Raw genomic sequence first — 16364 nt, forward strand, 5'->3', positions numbered from 1 at the left:
CCATGGGTAAATGGACCGCACGGCTATCATGGAATGGGAGGGCTGTCACTGCGTGCACCACCTTCCTGTGTAGAATGCGAAGGTGGTAGTGGTAAGGAAAGTTGACCACATATGGCCCTGGCCTGGTCCTCCATGTCAGCGACCAGTCGGGACCCAGATGAATGCATCTGGAACATGAAGCCTCAGAGGTCTGCATGCAACACCTCACAGGATGCACGGAGTTGCTCCGAGATGGTATGAGTCAACAGTTCCATCTGCTGTTGGCACTGTGTACTGCGGGCTGCCTCTCACACTTCTATTGAAGCTCTGAGGGCCAGAAAATCTTGCCTCGGGGCTGCCCTGTGGGCCTGACCCTCTGCAAGCAGGGATGCCTGCAGAGACCTCAGTTCGGCCCGTTGGCTCCTGTTGCTGGCCTCCATGTGCAGCCTGTGTGAGCTGTATGTGGACTGCAATGCCTGCAGCTGGTGCGCTACCTGTGTTTCTCATGAGAGTGTGGAATTGGCCACCCTATCCATGCCCTGAGCCAACATCTCATAGGAAGCACTCTGTTACTGTGCAACACACAAGATTGACTGCTTCCACACATTCTCCCCAGCCACGACACGTCCACCATGTGTGCGTGCCCCATGGCGGCCGGACCCAAGGGAATGTGGCCCTTGATGTGACGCTGCTGTGTGTGGCTGCAGAACTGCATCCCTCCCTTGGTCATCCATCCCAGGACCGGAAGACAAGAGTGGAGCATGGCGTTGCAGCCGTTACTACCACAGACGCATGTGGCAACACCGACTGGCCCTGTGAGGGGACGTTACCCCCTGTAGAAGCTCAGTGCCATCATTTCATTCACTCGCCTCCGACAGCATGGAGGAATGGACATCCGGTTTACCACCAGAGCCACTGGTATCATTGGAGGTGGACTCGTACTGATTCATGCCCCGGATGGACTGTAGCACCAGTGGATTCTCATGGGCTGTCAGCACGTCCTCCACTGGTGCTTTGTTTGGGCTCAGCCTCCCATTCCTCCTCTACCTCCTCCCCCTCATCTAGTGGCTCATCACCTGTACATGGACAGATAAAGACATGAAGAATAATGTTAATTGCATCTACAACATGCATTGTCATCGCAATGCTGTCCTCCAACACATTTACATGCATGTTAACATGCCATAGTTTGCATTCATACACTATGTACAGAAATCCCTGAAATCATGTAGTCTGCAGACTTGCCACCGCATCCCATGTCCCTGACCATGCAAGCACTGCAGACATTGCGAACAGACGTGTGGTGTCACAGGTGTGTGATATGGAGAGAGTGATGACATGTGCTGGGAGATAGGAAGAGTGGACAGTGACACACAAGAGGGACAGGGCCATGCACCCATGGGGGTGTGTTGAGTGTGGCAGGTGAACATGGATGACTCAGACACATTTCTTACAAGGGGGTCAGTGCCATAGCTGCAGCAGGGATTGACACAGTGTAGTTAAATACTTTGTCACTCATGGCACAATTTCACGCCTGCTGCCAGTGTGCTTGGAAGGTATGGGTAGCATGAAACCACCTATGGACATGTTTGGGGGGATTTTGGACTACATGCATAATGTGTAGCACATGCATCAGAGACTAGCACATCACTGGCATAGCTGAGACACTGACTTCACTGATGTACACAGCCAAATGCCACATTGTGTTGGCATGCCAGGAATGCCTTTTAATATCTGACGCTTGTGGAGAGTACTGTCCCAAAGCCATGTACAACCAATGTGCAGCACATGGGTTGTATACACACTGCAGTACACTAAACACGGGTCAGTACACCATGACATGGTTCACCCATGTCAGTCATACAAATGCAGGCAGAAGTGCTACACAATTATACATATTTATTTAATCTACATACACATAATCGGGATGCACACGCTTCATCACTGGGCGGACATTTTCTTGCAGTTTTCCAGGCCTACCACGCCTTGCAAGTGATCCACATGCTTAAACTTGCTCATGGCCGCCTCATGTGGCGTGAGATCCTGCTCCTGTGTTGACCCACCTCCAGTCACCAGGGCAGAAGCGAGGTTGGCACCCAGCTTCCCTTTGGTTCGACGGTGGAGGTCATTCCACGACTTCATGACATCACGTGCGGTGCGCCTCTCATTCCCCAAGGCGTTGATGAGATTTGTGACTCGCTGCCAGTGGACAGCACTCTGAGCAGCGTATGTGTGTTCCCTGCCTGTGTGCACATGGCATGGTGGTGTTCGTGCACGTAGTCCACGAGGGTGTTGAGTTCTTCTCTATTTAAGTACTTCGTCGACATGGCGGTCTCCTTTGCCATGCTTTGGGATTGAGCCTTTCCCTGTTCTGTACGCCTTTGCCTCTTGGAAGGTGGTGCAGACCCAGAGTGGCTGTGACCACTCAGGGCAGTGGGAGCTGAACCAATAGTGGCCTGGGACATGCTATCACCCACTGATGTTGGGTCAGTATATGGCCCTGCAGGTCCCTCAACCTGGGAGCTGTATCCAGGTGCTTTTACTGTACGTCCCTTCCCCTTGGACTCACGGACAGCAACTTCCCCTGCGTGTACGTGAACCGGAGGGCGGGGGGGACACATATCCTGTTCTAGCTCCCTGAACCGGGCGGCTGTGGACAGCAGCTGCCTCAACTTGGGTGCTTTGGAGAGCAGATGACTCTGACCAGGGAGCTGGTGCCAGGTGTTTGGCATGGACGTCCCTTCACCTTGGAAGCACGGGCATCAGCTGCCCCTGCGCCTCTGTGTACCTGGGTGGTGACTGTTACCGAGAATTCTCAAGAATGTGCTAATTTCCCTTGCCTTTTGAGACCCCCAGCAACTTTGCTAGATTTCTAGGATTCAAATTTTTACCTGGAATGAGTGTGAGCCTTTTGTCCCACTCATGTATTTTGATGTGTGTTTTACTTTTGTGTTCTTTGGTTATGGAGTTTTAAAACAACTCCCTAGGCATCATCTTTTTCTGTGTGACACACAGCACCTTCAGTGCAGCACAGGTGTGTCTTTCAGACTCCCAAGGTTTAAATACCTTCTGTGGGACTGACTACTGTCTCCCGGAGCATGTAAAGTTAAATTGACTTTACTAGTCTTTTTAAATTTACAGACCCAGCACACACTATCTTCCTATAGAGTGCTGCAGGGGTTACCTAGCTTTCCCTGAGTCCAAACACTCATTTAACAGTCAAATGTTACCCATTTCTACTTGAAATGGCTGGTGGCAGTGGTTTTAAACAAACTACCATGATTTTTACCAACTGGGAACACCGATAGCTAAAAATCGGGTCAGCCATGTTTTCCAATATGGCGCACGCCCAAGACCTATCTGTAAAAATAGACTTCGGTTGACTTTTTTTGCCGTTTCTATTAGAAAAGGTCCTTCTTGTGTTTAACTCAGCGGCAAACCAGGTTTGGTCCCTTTTTGGCAGGCTTCTGGCGCCTGACTGTATGGGGTGGACAGGATGTGACGGAGGTGCCTGAAACTCCTTGTGCTCAGTCTCCTAGGAGACCTGAATGCACTCTGGCGTGATTGGCCGGCTGGCTGTCCAGCAAGGACAGCCACCCTGCTGTGTGAGTGATAGCCAGGCTGGAATGAATGGGGGAAAACTGTTAAAAGCAGGCCTCTGGGACTTGGAAAGCAGAGTCGACCACTGGAACGAAAGAACCGAAGACAAGCTGAAGGAAGACTACTGCTGCGACTCCTGGTCCACCGGTGAAGCCCTGCTGCAGGTCTGAATTGCCTGATACTCCATCGACAGAGAAGCCCTTCAAGGTTAACTTCTTCCCTTGAGTTTGGTGGGAACAACCAACTCATAAGCCGTCTGGACACCGTCCCCATAATGGTCACATTTTCTTCAGAGTGCTGTTGAAAACCGGATAGCCAGTGGGAAGGATACCAGTTTGTGATCTTTAAGGCACTCACACCTTAAACCAACGTTTTGCCAAGCTTGTTGCCTCTTCACTGGGCAGTGCAGGAACCTCCCGACATTCTCCTTCTTGTCCCCACGACTGAAGCTCAGGAACAGTGAGATCTGCAGGACCTGCCAGGAACAACTGCCTCAGCTACAGCTCTTCTTCCATTTGCTTGCCCAACTTCGAAAGCGTGTCCTTTCCTAAACCAACATCTAACTTTTCATTTGACCAACTACTTCTAAAAAACCGTGGCAAAGACTTAACCATTTACTACCATAACTGTGCTATCCTATTCAAGACTCTGAACCATTGACTTTGACCCAGGCCTACTGAATTGAATTGCTGGTTGTAGTGAACTGAAACTATTTGCCCTACCTCTGAAAGTATTTGTGCTTTAGATTCTTATAACCTTGTCTTTTTACCCCTTTTTAAAGTAATTGAAGTGCCATTTTGCTCCCACTTCAGGGGAGTTGAGCTTGTTCAGAAACTGATTGGTTGTGTATTGTAGTGTATTGGACTGTGATATTGAGCTGCTCTTGCTAGTGGAATGTTTACATGACTGTGTAAATAAATGTATATTCTTTTACCAAGAAACCTTGAATAAGTGTTTGTTTGAATCAGTGTGATTGCTAGTGCTTTGTGTATCCTCTTGTACTGCTCACTTTACTCTTGAGATACGTCTGGCTGCTCAGCCACTGTTACCACATTACTGTGTAGTACAAGATTGTACCAAAGGTGAAATCGTACTGACACTTGTAGGATTAATTGTGTGTAGTGTTCCCAAAGGGTACTGCATATGATTCTGCCTAACAGTGACCACTACAGACGTTGCTGCAGATCCCTGACCCTGGGTGTTGGGGTCAGCAGCTAGCCCTGCAGCTGTCCCTGGGTGGTGTGAGAGCAGATGACCCTGCAGATCCCTGGCCCAGGGAGCTGGTGCCAGGTGTTTGGCATGGACGTCCCTTCACCTTGGATGCACGGCTATCAGCTGCCCCTGCGCCGCTGTGTACCTGGGCGATCGCTGCAGATCCCTGACACTAGGTGTTGGGGACAAGGATTTTGCCTGAACGTCCCTTCACTTTGGAGGCAGAGATGGCATCTGCCCCAGCGTCTCTGTGTACCTGGGGGCTAGGGGGGACCACAACAGATACTGCTGTTGCTCCCTGGCCCTGGTTGGTGGGGACATCTGCATCACCTGCAGCCCCCTGACCCAGTTGGGGATGGTGCACAGTACTCCCTGCACGTCCCCGACCCTGGCCACCTCGGCCACCTTTGCCTCTTGGGGCCTTACCAACCATGGTACAGATGGATAAGTACAATGGGAGGTACACTAAGCAATTGTCCTGGGCAATTGGAGTGAGTGGTCAGGGTATGTTGATGTAAAACATTCTAGTATGGTCCAGCAAGGCTCAATATTACCCCTGGTGAAAAAAAAAACAGGACGCGTAACGCACAGGCACGCCAAATATCTATAAAGCATGTACGCTATCCCTTGGTAGCTCACGTGAAAAAGTGTTACGTGGTACGCTGTGGCACCCACCAACACAAAAAATGCATATGTGAAGCCCACGAACGCCACTGTGATGTTAACCATGGGGGTATGAGATACACAGGGGCACCCAGAGTATGAATAATGCATATGCGATGCGCCATTAGCCTCAAAAAGAGAAAAATACACACACGTGAACAAATCCCCCACCAAAATAAGAAGTTTGCACTGTCACAGTAGTGAACAAAATGCGTGGCACCCCAAAAATCTGTCCTTGCGTCCCTCCGCTCCAACTCGCACAAGTGGTGTGATGTTTTCCTACGCACTCCTTTATCCCGAATCTGAACGCCAATGCCCAGTGCGTGTCACGTAACTTACGTGATTAGGCCCTTTCCTCTGATTTCACATGTACGCGCTAATTTTGCACATGCAAAGTAACCATCATTCTGTTTCCGGCTGCCCACTCGAGTATCACGGAAGATCTACGTGCTCGTGCCTACAAGCTGTTTTACCTGCCTCCTACTGCCCTGAGCTGCCTCCTACAAGCCCTCTAGTGCTGCCTGCCAACTGTGTGTGCCAGCTGCCCACCTGCCCTGCAAATTGAGTGCCTGCTGTCAAGCCATTGCCAGTGCTCCTGTCTTCCGTCTTGTGACCACCTCAGCTGATTCAGAAGACTCCCAGCGTTCCAGAACATCACCACCAATCCACAGCCCAGGACCACCTTGTCCGCCCACACCTGCCTCGGGGGTTGCCATGTCTGAACAAATATCTCCAGAGGCAAGTGGCAACCCCACAGCAGTGAGGCAGAGGCCTGTCAACTTCACAGCCAGGGAAGTTGACATCCTGGTGGAGCATGTCCTGGGGCATTATGATTCCCTTGTCAACACCGCAACGCAAGTCGGCGAGGAATGACAGAAGCTGATCTGGGACCAAATTGTGGATACCATCAACGCGGAGGGGGTAACACCCTGTGACTACCAGCATGTGCGCAAGCGCTGGGAGGGCTTGAAATCCAGGACCCAAGGCCCGCCACTTCCTCCAGGCTGGTGCCAAGCAAGGGGGGCGCCCGGGCTAGTTGAACACCACCGACATGCGGGTCCTGGAGAGGTTTTACCCGGCGCTGCACACCCAGGTCAGCGATTTGCAGCACTGTCTGGAGTCGGCAGGTGACTTTCCATGTGTTGCAGTCCTCCACTTTGCATGTGCATGTTGATGTATGGTGGGAGTGTGCACCTTGGCCTTAAAGCAAGTATGCCTCTTGTACGGATGTCTGTGTGCATGTCCCAGACAGTGCTCCACATGTGTTCTATGAACCAAGCATAATTTCAATGGTCTCACTTTTGCAATGTGTGTTGTACTGCACAAGGTGCACGTGGTACCTTACATGTCTCTGAGACGTGCCCATGGGAGAGGTGTGACACATGGGCGGTGTCGTCAACATCATGAACAAGCATGGTGTACATGTGTATGTGTCTGGGAAGTGACTGTGTGACTGGCCATCAGTTCGGGATGGATGTAACTGGTGCATTTCAATGTGTGCCCTTGTCTTGTTGCCTGATTGACATTGTGGGGACTCTGATGTGATGGCTCATTGCACTGCTTCGGGACTGTTGGGTGATGTGTGTGCTTGACATGTGTATATCTCATGATGCATGTGTGTGTAGCATGCACAATTTGTAGGTGTGACAGTGCCATATCCAAGGATATGATTGTTGTGAAGGTCAGACGTGTATGTGCATGTATGTACCTCTTTGTTATGGATGGTGATGATGGTTGTGACCTTTGGCAGTGTACTTCATGTGCATATTTTTTGTGCCAAACACACACAGGTACAGTACCCTGATGTTTGTGTTCTATGTCTCCTTATCCACAGCAACGTTGGAAGAAGAGGGTGGAGAAAGTGCTGTGGAGCAAGGCAGCAGGGATGCCTCCACTTGGCAGAAACGCAAGGCCCAGTCACGCACCCTGGAAACAACATCATTGGGGAGCGAGGAGACTGGTGCTGCGTCTCAACCATCAGCCACAGCTGCTGAGGGGAGGTGCAAGAGGGCGAAGGTGGACATGGACTCGTCGGCAGCGGGGAGGGGACAGGTGATCTCACACAGGGGCAATCAACTGCGGAAGCATCCAGGTTGGCGGGGGAGGAGGAGGAGGTGGCCATATTAGCCTAGTCCATGGGGCCTGGCGGGGGTGGTGAGGTGGGTGTGACTGGTGCAGTCCTGACTTGGGGGCAGGAGGCAGTGCAGGTCGCTGTGGGGGTGTCTGGAACAAATCCTATCCATGGGCCAGTACCTGCATCAGTAGGCACCTGCCGGCATGCCCCAGGCCGGACCCATCCATAAGTGTCGGATGTTTCCACCCAAACGGACACCCCAATGCCTGCAAATCTGGCCATTCGCGACAGAGTGGAACCCATGCTAGCTGGTATTGCGAGGCGTACAGCCGTCAGTTGTGATAATGTGCAGGCTTAGACTCGTGGGCTTGCACATCATCACAATGAGGTCTGGCGTCTCCTGAACTGGCTAGCAGCATTCCTGGTGTTGAATTGGATGCGTGGGCCGGCCACTTATGCAACCCCCCCCCTCCTCGTCTTGCTCCAGTGTATGCCAGTCATCCTCCCAGGCACCTTCTGGCCCAGATACCACCAGGGCCTCCTGTGTACCTGTCCCACCTACGTTGGCCCGTCTGGTGGAGATAACATCCCTGCCTGAGTTGGGAGTCGACGTTGGATCAGCCAAGGTGCTATTAGGACCTTTATTAGGAGCTATTGCAATGGAGGGAGAGCAGGCACCCAGGAGCAGAGCACGTGCCAGACGCCCCCAGGTAATTTCATCTGCCCGGAGGGGGTCCATGTGAGGCTGACACTGGGCAATATGGCAGCAGCAGGCTCTGAGTAGGAGGCTTTGTAACTCAGGGCAAACCATCCAAAGGGGGCAGATATCCAGCGTCAGGGAGGATGCAAATGTGGACCCCCAATTAAGGATGTCTTCCGTGTGGGAGCAATATGGGCAGTGAATCTGGGCAAAGAGGTAGCGTCCTCTGGAGACGAGATTCTCCATGGCTAGAGTGGAGATTGCACTGTGTCTGGCAAGGCGGCGCCGCCTCATCTTCGAGGAGGCTTGCAGGGACTTTGAGGCGAGGGAGAGGGCCATGCTGGTGGACCTGCAAGCCCTTGAGGGGGCAACAGAGGCACACATTGTGGAAGTGAACGCAGTGCTCGATGATGCCCTGGCTAGGCATTGAGCGACATTGGTGAGGAGGAGGACTAGACCGCTGCCTTTGTACATAGTTTTTTAGATAAATTTCCGTTTACTTTATTTATTATTTGGAGCTTTTGGAAATTACTCTGTTTTTTTTGTTAATAATTCTTCATGTGTGGTTTTCCTTTTTATTTATTTTATTATTTGGAGTGCACTCTGGACATTACTCCTTGTTTATTTTGTACATAGTTTTATTAGTGTGTGTTTTAGTGTTCACTGTGCAGTAATGTATCTTTTCTTTTTTCTTTTTGGTGGTATTGTAAATAATTAATGGACATTTTTACATTCTTTTTTTCATGGACACATTTTGAACTTTTATTTACAGTCTGTATGACTGCAATGAAACTTTAATACAATTTATTTTCTTATCTCACAGTCATCGTTTTTCAGTTATTTTTGCAGTGTGCTAGTTTGGTAGTCCGTTTAGTGGCCCTGGTTCTGACCATCGTTGGGCATGTGTGTGGTTACTTGCATCCATGTGTCATGTTTGAGGGCCATTTGCAGGGTGAGTATACACATGTGGCTGACCTGTGGTGGAGTGTGAAGTGGGAGTTTGGGTGAGCACAGTAAAATGGCATTTGCTTTCACATGTGCAGCATCACTGTGTATTAGCCCACACTGTGTTTGTGAGGGAGGTGGGTGGGGTAACTGTGGGAGTGTTACATGTTCAGGATATTGGCACATGATTTGCTTGATGCTGTGTAACACACATGTAGCACTTTCCCCTTCACCAGCATGTGTTTGTGCAGTCATCATTAACTCTGGTGTTGGTCAACCTCTTGCACCGGCATACAATATTGGCATTTCTTTGTATTTACCAATGCAGCTGTCTCGGTGCGTGGCGCTCTGTCTGATCCATGTAGAATATTCCTCTTTGCTTGTGCTTTCTCGCCTCCTTTCCCCTGCTGAACTCCTGACTGAATCTGCACTGGTCACCTGGCTACCCTCTGACCTTTGGCCCAGGTCACTTCGTCCGCCACTTGCACCCCAGCACTGATTCTCTGGCATCCACTGCGCTTGGACTGTTTTTCTGTATTCCTACAGCCCCCTACCAGCATTTGACACCTGATGTCTGCACTTACCCTTGCACTTGCCACCGGCTGGCCGCACTTTAATTGCTTTGTTATTGTATTTATTTTAATGTCCTTCCCATGTACTGCACTGCCCCCTCCCCCTGCACTTTTCCCCTTCCCCACTTCCTCTGCACTTGCGCCATCTCAATGTCACCTGGCCTAGTAAGATCGTTGTCTCTGTCTTCCCTCTGTTCCCCTTCCCTTGCCTCATTGCGCCATCAAAAACTTGTATATAGGCACATTATAATTGCCATATTTCATATGATTTCATATCCTTCAAACATTGGAGGAACAGTGATGTGTTTATTAGGAAATCTATTCTAGAAATAGAAGCTCACTGAGGCTCAGGCTGTGAGAGGCTTGGCCAGTGTATGTTCATGGGGCACACATTGAGGCTGCTTTTTATTCTGTCAATGTAGGACTATTTGTCCCTGGGGATTTGTGACATGACATTGTCACATGGCCAGCAGGGCCTCACTTTAACCTTTACTTGTTAAATGTGTATGTTGGGAGATGGTTGCGGACAGCAATTGTGTTTGAGCAGCTGCCAGACTCATGGATGTTGGCCAGGTGTATGTGTTTATTTTGGTTTGCAGGATACATTTTCCGGTGGATATTCGGGGTGGTATCACAACACGGCAGTCAAGGTGCACGACACACCATCGATGGAGTGATGATGTGTCACTATGTCAGCGTCCAGCATGCAGGTGATGTCCTGTCTGGAGGGGGCTGCCCGCAGGGTGGTGTCATGGGTGATGGGGTGTCCCATGTGGAGGGCGCTGCCTGCCCTGGTGGCGTCACGGGTGATGGGGGCTGGGGTGTCCCATGTGGAGGGGGCTGCCTGCAGGGTGGCGTCACGGGTGATGGGGGATGGATTGTCCCATGTAGAGGGGGCTGCCTGCAGTGTGGCGTCACAGGTGAAGGGGTGTGCCATGTGGAGGGGCTGCCTGAAGGGTGGCTTCATGGGGGCTCGGGTGTCCCATGTGGAGGGGGCTGCCTGCAGGGTGGCGTCACGCATGATGGGGGCTGGGATGTGGGTGTCCCGGCAGGAGGGGTCTGCTTGCTGTGGATTACGAGGTGCAGACGCACAATTTGGCTGTGGTGCGTTCGGGAATTGCGAGGTGTTTTCTTTGCTCGAGGGTTCGGCTAGCGATTGCGAGGTGTTTTCTTTAGGCGAGGGTGCGGCCGGGGATTGCAAGGTGTTTTCTTTGGTCGAGGGTGCGGACCGGGGATTGCGCAGGGTTTTCTTTGCACAAGGGTGTGGCCGGGGTTCGCAAGGGTGTGGCCGGGGATTGCGAGGGTGCGGCCAGGGATTGCAAGGTGTTTTCTTTGCGCAAGGGTGCGGCCGGGGATTGCGAGGGTGCAGCCGGGGATTGCGAGGTGTTTTCTTTGCGCAAGGGTGCGGCCGGGGATTGCGAGGGTGTGGCCAGAGATTGCGAGGTGTTTTCTTTGCGAGAGGGTGCGGCCGGGGATTGCGCTGAGATTTTGCGCACTTTCATAATGCTGGCCAAGGGATGGCACGGTGGCTTGAGCCGTGTTAAGCATTTCACTTGCTTTTTACTGCGCATGGGGGCGTTACTGGCGCAGCTTGCTGTTCCTTGTACCACGGCTACTGATGCCTCTGGAAATTCATGAATATGCGTGCTGCGCAATCATTTCTCTGTGCCACGGCTGGCACACGCTCTTCTCGGGATGCAGCGCTTGCGCCTTTTCTGCACCAGATTCTATAAATCGGGCACATAGTTGTTGCCTGACCTGCGCAAATGACCCTTCATTAACTTGGAATTGTCTACTTTTCAGAAATGTATGCCTTTCTGTCTTCCCATTCAGCTTTCCTACCCTCCTCTTCCATTGCGTCCACGCATGTCCTATTGGAAAAAAAGGGTAAAATCACCTACCTCTCACAAAACTGATGGTAACCTTATAAAACTGTTTTTTTGGTGTCCATTCAACGTGTTCTTGAAAGCCTAGAAAATGGTGAGTTCAGCACAGCAAACCATTTGTTCCTAGCTCTTACAAGGAAAAACCCCCAGGCTTCTTTGTATATCATTTTATTGGCATTTTCTGAAAAACACAAAATATTCTCTCATTTTTGTTATTTTCTCTCACCCCCATACAGCAAACTAGGATTCCTTGGTGGCGTTATGACAGCCTACATGTGTGAAGAAAAGGGGCCAAATTTGGCCGAGATATCACATGTAACAAAAACGTTACAATGGTATGAATGGCAGCATAGCGAAATCACCAAAAAAGGGCTTGGCACTGGGAGGGGAGACCATTGGCAGTTAAGGGGTTAATGCCACCTGTTGCATCTGCTAAATCCAAATGATATAGGGCTTTTTTTTTCTTGTTTCGGATTCTTACACTGCATTTGAATTGTGCATTTAATTGCATTTTCCTTTATTGGTATTCCATAAGGTGTTGTCTTTTCTGGGGTTTCAAGGATTTGCTGAATGGGTTTAATCTGAAAGTAGAAAAAATAGAGATATTAGTTTGCATATTGATTTTGTTCATGCATTATTACTTTTTCCCAAAAAACAGACGATTTGTATAAAGAAATTATTTTTTCTGTGGTATAGTTATCCATATTGGTTTGTGATTGGTTATGATTCTAACGTACCGTAATTGGCAAATGTTACATTTGTGTATATGTGGCCTAATATTGATAAGTAATCTGTTGTGTATGATGTAATTAATTGCTTGCATCTTAATGTGTTTAACCTAAAGTGTTGCAATAAACACTGTTTGAAGGATATGAAATCATATGAAATATGGCATTTATAACGTGCCTATGTACAAGTTTTTAATGGCGCAATGAGGCAAGGGAGGGGGAACAGAGGGAAGACAGAGACAACGATCTTACTAGGCCATGTGACATTGAGATGGCGCAAGTGCAGAGGAAGTGGGGAAGGGGAAAAGCGCAAGTACATGTATTTGGATGTTTTAGCTTACAGCTTTTTGTATGTGAATGTTTTTGTAATAAAATTAATGATTGCAATTGTTTTGGTAATATTGTTGAGCATGTGTCAATAAAAGTGGTTATTTCTTGTGGAGTTGCTTTGTCTATTTTGGGTGCATTTTCAATCCAAATTAAGGCATGAATATGCAGTGAGCCTCTTCGTTGAAATTCTACAAAAAAAGTATCAATTTTACCCATAGGGTTTTTGTTACTTAAAGTATGGTTAGAAAGAACTGACATACTTGATAGTCAAAGTGTCTTGCATATGTTACTGGATCTTGTTGTGTCCTATTACATTTTTGCTCCCATGTTAATTTTTTTATTTCTTCATCTGTGTAATGTTTTTTTAATATACGGCTTAGTATTGCTAAAAGGTTATTTTTGTTCTAATTGTATTGTCCAATTTGGATTCATTGTTCCATATTCTTGATAAGGCGAACTATTTTAGGCTAAGTATCATGCTGCCTTTTATTACTTTATTTTCCCTTACATTTTGGAAATGTGTATAGCATTTGTATGCACATTTTCGTTTTAATTTAATTGATATAGGTACATTATCTGTTATTTGTCGTGTTAATATGGTGACTGTATGCCTTACATCTGCCGGTACATTTACAACAGCTCCATGCATTTCTAATTGTGATCATCTTGGTAATGATTTGACTCGGATAAATGGTAATCTTGGAGAAATGAATGTTCCTCTAGTTCTTTTAAAAGCAATTCAGTTGGTACTGTTGGAAAGCTCTTTTTATTTTTATGAGCATGGTATTTTTTTAATTACTATTATACTTGTAGCATGTATAACAAATGTATACTTAAGTTTCTGGTGTAAGATTGCATTGTTGATAAACAAAGTTCTTTTATAGAAAGTGTAATTATTTTTACATTTTGCTTGTACCATAACTGATTGCAAATTTTACATAGAAATTCTGGTCCATGTTCAATTATGCTTTGAAATAAAAGAATTTCTGCGTTATAATGGTTTGTTTATTTGGTTGTTGGTTACATATATTTTTTACTGCAGATATTATTTGCTTTTTGTGTGTCGGTCTATCACTTGTGCGTATAAATGTTTATTTTTAAAGTGGTTTTTTCCATCATTTTTGTATTATGCTCTGCATCATACTACATTATTTATTTAATTATGTTTTTGTAAATGTGAGTTTTATTTTGTTTTTAGTACTGGTATATTTATATATTTGTATGATAATAATGGTGTGTTTGCTAGTATTTCTTTTTTGCTTTTTGAAATGTTTGTAACTTTATATTCTGAAAATAAATGTTATTGTTAATATTGTATGTGTTTGTATATGTTTGATTGTACATAGTAGTTCATTAAGTGTATTTTTGTTTCTGATTTTTGTAGTATTATGCATGTCCTTGTTAAATTGTAATGTATACATATATAAAATACAAACAATTATTTTGTTATTGCAATGTAGTATTTAAAATGCATATTTTGTTAATGTTAAATGAATCTGGATTTTATTGTAATTTCAGTTGTTTTAAGTTGTCTGTTTTTTAACGGAAAAGTACATTTTGTTGTACGTTATGTATTGTGGTAATTACTTAATATGTTTTAGTTTACTTTTATGTAGGTTCTTAAAATTGGTATTCATAGCATTTGAAAGTTGGTTTATAATTACTTTTTTGTCTGGATTTAATGTTGTAGTGATTGTTGAATATAAAATAGCGGAAAATGCAAATGACAAGTTGCTTTTTGGCTGCAAGAGTTGTTTCACAATATATTATTTTGAGTTGGTTTGTTGCTGTGTTTTTAGTTTGGTTTTAAGAAATGTTTTCTTAAAATTTTATTGACTGCACTTTTGACTAAATTAATAATAGATGAATACGTTCGTTTACAATGCCTTATTTTCTGAACGTTGTTATTAGTATGTTGAACTGTATTTGGAGATGTATGCAAATTGGTTTTTGATTTTAGTTGTGCGTTTGTTGGTTTTGGATTGCAAATGTTCTTACAATAGATGTGTTCTTTGTTATTAGAATTATTAAGGGGTATATTGTTTTCTGAATAATTTGGTTTACATTTTTTTTTCCTTCAAATGGATCATGCCTTTATTGACATAGATTGGTTTTTATCTATTTGTTTAGTTGAAAACTTCAGTAAATTGTAGTTGCTTTCCGTGTCTGTTTTTACCGATTTAGTTGCAGTAATAATTAATTTTGAAGCTTTTTTTGTTTTGCCTGTTATTGTACTTATATTGCCAGCCTTATTGTTAGTATTTTTTGTTTCTCCATATAATGGATAGGTTGTAATAGGATAGTTACAATTGTTTGCTGTAGTGAGGGTGTATATAATGTTTTATTTTGGAATGCTGCTTGTTTATTTGTATTGTCATAGTCTTTATTTGTGTTTGGTGCAACTGAAAAATAGTTTATATTTTGTGTGATACACACATTATTTTGTTTTAGTTTATTTAAATCTTTAGTTCGGATTTTCACTGTTTTAATTACAATGGAGGTTAATTCAAATGGTATTTTATTTGGATTATTGATTTTTTTTGGGATTATCAATGTTTTTAAGGCTTTGTGATAATTGTTTTATGTAATCCAGTTTGTTTTTAAAGGAAATAAATGTTAAAATAATGTAAGTACCATTAATATCAGGAAGACCTTGTGTATTCTACTATGGGAATCAAAAATATATTGTCATTTTTAAATACAACCATACTGTTTGTATTAAAACAAATTATACATGAAGTGTACAGTGATAAGCAAGAATTTAAAGCACATTTAAGGCTTCGATAAAAGGGATCATTTTCTTGTAATATATCACCAAAAAAAGATGTACCTTGTGTAATGGCATAAATGTTGTCATGCCATTTAATAAATGATGGAAGATCATCAGGATGCAAGTAATGTTGTGGAGCAAGTAATTGTAAGTGTTTGTATAGTTGATCTCCAAGATGTAAAATTGAATGCAATTCATTTTTATCCCAAAAGTGAGCACGTTTGCAAAAATGTGTTATAGTATAAGCACGATTTCGAAGGCATTGTTTTCCTCTGGAAATATTAGAAAAAATATTGTTGCCATAATGATAATCTGCTACTAAGATATTATATATTATATATTGTGTTTTTGTTGTCAATGGCGTTATTCATTAAGGATGTCTATTTTAAATTGATGTATTGGTAAGGATTGTTATTTTACAAAAAATGCTTTTTTTGTGTGACTAAACCACTATCAAGTGATTCAGATATATGTTTTGAAAACAAAATTTGTATTGTATGCTTTGTAATGTTTACTTAATATAATACTTTGAAACTTTATACATTGACATACAAGTATTAACAGCAATATTAAATGGCTTACCTATTCTAAATCTTCAAACTTTATTATTTTTGAAAAAGAAGGTAACTGAAAATCAGATAAAACAATGTGATGTAACTTCCGTTTAAAGTAATGGGCACACTGATATCTGAAATATTGTACATACTAATTTAAATTGCATAAAGTTTATATTCACTATTACATTTTCCAACTTAATATTATTAATGCAGAATTACAAAGGTTTTATGTTGTTACTTTATTTTGCACTTTACTAATATTTGAATATTTTATGGCACGTAAATTGTTTGAAATCAACAGCATTATTTAAATGCATCTTGAATAAGGTGTATTTATGAAAATATAGT

Source organism: Ambystoma mexicanum, chromosome 14 (genome assembly GCF_040938575.1).
Source record: "Ambystoma mexicanum isolate Mex_15411 chromosome 14, UKY_AmexF1_1, whole genome shotgun sequence".
Lineage (NCBI taxonomy): Eukaryota > Metazoa > Chordata > Amphibia > Caudata > Ambystomatidae > Ambystoma > Ambystoma mexicanum.